The sequence below is a fragment of the Garra rufa genome, chromosome 19 (assembly GCF_049309525.1).
Source record: "Garra rufa chromosome 19, GarRuf1.0, whole genome shotgun sequence".
NCBI classification, from domain to species: domain Eukaryota; kingdom Metazoa; phylum Chordata; class Actinopteri; order Cypriniformes; family Cyprinidae; genus Garra; species Garra rufa.
Genome location: NC_133379.1, coordinates 43,305,910 through 43,309,854, shown reverse-complemented (window position 1 = coordinate 43,309,854; position 3,945 = coordinate 43,305,910). Strand labels below are relative to the sequence as shown.

General features: G+C 35.9%; 1 pseudogene; it reads left to right on the top strand.

Moving 5' to 3' along the window:
* Nucleotides 1-283: 283 nt before the first annotated feature.
* Nucleotides 284-402, top strand: LOC141293190 (5S ribosomal RNA; annotated as a pseudogene).
* The last annotated feature ends 3,543 nt before the right edge of the window (nucleotides 403-3,945 follow it).

Sequence of the window (3,945 nt, the reverse complement as noted above, 5' to 3'; positions counted from 1 at the left end):
ATGTCTGTGTATGTGTGTGTTTATGTTTTAGTAGAATAGATATTGTATCCTAGAGTAGTTCAATAAATCATTGTTTCATTTAAAGAGGTGTCTTGACTTTTATGTTCACAAAGTTTCATCTTTGCCCAGATCAAGCTACCTGGCTTTAATTTCCTTAAGTATTAATTCAGTTTATTTATGCTCCTTACCATGAGCATAATATAAACCTCGGAATTGAGAAGGTATATTGAGTTAACCACTTCGGTGGATGAATGGTTAAGAAACGTAAACTATTAATTCTAAATCTTACGGCCATACCGCCCAGTGAGAGCCCAATCTCATCTGATCTCGGAAGCTAAGCAGGATCGGGCCTGGTTAGTACTTGGATGGGAGACCGCCTGGGAATACCAGGTGCTGTAAGCTTGCTCTGTGCATCCATAAATAAACATGAACTACACAAAATGACCAGTAACATAGGCACTATCTTTTCTAATACATTAGAAGCTGTTGCCCCAATCAAGATAAAAAAGGTTAGAGAAAAACGTACTGTGCCATGGTACAACAGTAATACCCATTCTCTAAAAAAAGAAACTCGTAATCTTGAGCGTAAATGGAGAAAAACTAACTTAGAAGTTTTTAAAATTGCATGGAAAAACAGTATGTCCAGCTATAGACGGGCTTTAAAAACTGCTAGAGCAGAGTATATCCACCAACTCATAGAAAAAAAAGGTTTTAATTTAGCACAGTGGCTAGATTAACAAATAACCAAACACCTCCTGACCTGAATATTCCTGCACAGTTTAATAGTAATGTCTTTATGAATTTCTTTACTGATAAAATAGAAAACATCAGAAATACAATAACTAATATAGATACTACAGCAACTGATACTTCAACATTAGTCATTACACCCAAAGAAAAACTCCAGTGCTTTACAACTATAGAACAGAAAGAATTAAATAAATTTATCACCACATCTAAACCAACAACATGCCTATTAGATCCTGTACCGACTAAATTACTATAAGAGTTGTTACCTGTAGCAGAAGTACCGCTTCTTAATATTGTTAACTCATCGTTATCTTTAGGCCATGTCCAAAAACCATTCAAACTAGCGGTTATTAAACCTCTTATTAAGAAACCACAGCTAGACCCTAGTGAACTGGCAAATTACAGACCCATTTCTAATCTTCCATTTATGTCTAAAATTCTAGAAAAAGTTGTGTCTGCTCAATTGTGCTCCTTCTTGCAAAATACTATTTTCAATTTACATGTTACCCCTCGGTAATACTATTAGGAAATATGGGATTAGTTTCCATTGTTATGCTGATGACACTCAACTATATATTTCAACAAGACCAGATGAAACTTCTAACTTAAAGTTAACAGAGTGTGTTAAAAATGTGAAAGACTGGATGACCAATAATTTTCTACTGTTAAATTCAGATAAGACTGAGATATTACTTATTGGACCAAAAAACAGTACACAGAATCTCTTAAACTGCAACTTGCAACTAGATGGATGTACTGTTATTTCCTCTACAGTCAAAAATCTGGGTGTTATATTAGACAGCAACCTGACTTTTGAAAATCATATTTCCTATGTTACAAAAACAGCATTCTTCCATCTTAGAAACATTGCTAAGCTACAGAACATGTTACCTGTTTCTGATGCAGAAAAGTTAGTTCATGCATTCATGACGTCTAGACTGGACTACTGTAATGCACTACTAGGTGGTTGTCCTGCTTCTTCAATAAATAAGCTACAGGTAGTCCAAAATGCAGCTGCTAGAGTCCTTACCAGATCAAGAAAATATGATCATATTACCCCAATTTTACAGTCTCTGCACTAGCTACCTATTAGGTTCCGTATCACTTACAAAATATTACTTCTTACCTATAAGGCCCTTAATTGTTTAGCTCCTGCATACCTAACTAGTCTCCTACTACGCTACAATCCCTCACGCTCCCTAAGGTCGCAAAACTCTGGACTTTTAGTAGTACCTAGGATAGCAAAGTCCACTAAAAGAGGGAGAGCCTTTTCTCATTTGGCTCCCAAACTCTGGAATAGCCTTCCTTATAACGTTCGGGGATCAGACACACTCTCTATGTTTAAATCTAGATTAAAGACTCATCTCTTTAGCCAAGCATTCACATAATGTATCTCATAACATTGTACTTCAGTTACATCTGATCAAATGCACATTAATATTCTTTAGCTTTGGCTAAACACATAATTTTTGTTTGGTTGGAAGTTGGAACAGCAGCTACGCTAATTATTTCTCTATTTGTTTCTCTGTCTCAACTAGGATTTACACAAGATTCAGTCTGGATTCAAAAGAAGAGATGATGCCAACCCCTCAGAGGACAGCAGATGATGCCAGCCTCGAAACAACATACAGCACTACATAATTTTCCTACAAGTTTGATTACAGCACATAATCATTACTATTAGTATTCATCATCTGTTTGATTACACAGTTACTAATTTTAACATTTATATCATATGTACATCGACTTAACATACAGTATTCACCACTAATAAGCTACTAAATAGATTGTAGTAGCCTAAACTTTTGTACAGCTGCTTTGCAACGATTTTTATTGTGAAAAGCGCTATACAAATAAACTTGAATATGTCATGAATTATGAGTTAAATGCCTCATTAATATGCTAAATCAGAAAAACAATCCATGAACAATGAAATATGTTGTAATTTTTGCTCTCAAAGCAGCTATAATTAAATGTATATAGTAAAACCCAGGACGGATTTTAAACACTTTTAAGCCAAATAAAAAACATCTTTAATTTTGTAATGATCTAGATGTGCAAACCCAGAATTATTAGTAGAGAACAATGAATTTTTAAAACTTTTCTTCAGTCTGGGGGTTTTGTTCAGAAACAATAATGAAATAAAGTATTACTCTTTTAGCACTTTTTCTCTGACTATGAACAAATACATTTAAAATAAATATGCATTTTAAATACATTTTAAATAAACAAGGAACACAAAATTATTACTGGAAAACAAATGTTTTAAAACTTTTTTTCAGTTTTTGTTCACTGTTTTGTTCAAAATAACAAAATAAATTGTTTTTCTTTCATTAGACACAAAACATTGCCTTATTTATAAACAATGTGCAAATAATTGCTTGTATATAACGAAGTAAATAAAGAGTAAAAGCCAAAGTGTGAACGCCAAACCATAAAAAGGTTTCAATACGTCTGAAACAACGTTGGCATTGTGCTGCCAACTCAGCAGCTAGCTTGCTACCTTGGCACTGATATGTCTCAGAAGTAGTGATACCAGTGAAATCAATGGACAGACTGATCACTGACCAGTCTTTCTTACTTAAGCACAGTCTTTCCAAGAAGACAGAGGACTGTGGTAACAGCTTCCTTCTGCTCACAGTCTTTTGAACATACAGAACACAGAGTTCCATCTTGTTTCAACTGATTGTATCCGTTTGTGTTCTGGAGACTTCAGTTGTTTCTGAACTTCTTTAAGCCTCTCGGCTGCTCTTGTGCTGTGGTGGAATAAAGCTCCAATAGCACTGCATCTTTCCTGGATGTCAAGAAGATCAGTGAGAGCTTTAATAGAGTCTTTTACTACTAAATTTAGAGTGTGTGCAAAACACTGATAATGTGCCCAACCTGCTTTGCGCACAGCTGCAACCATATCAGCACCATTGACTGTTATTACAGCCTGAATTTTGTCTGTTATGCCCTATTCATCAGTGATTCTTTTTAATTGTGCGCAAATGTTGTCAACGGCGTGTCGTCCTGAAAAACTACAGGTTTTGAGTTTTGAGTTACAATAGCCATGTTTCCACTGTCGGGCCAAAAGCGGGCGTGCTAGTGCGTGCCAGGGCCAGTCACGTTTCCACTGTCACTTCCGGGGCCTGATCGTGCCTCGTCGGTGCTTCCTCAGGGCCAATGGCCCGGGTTTTTCGGCCCGACGAAAAC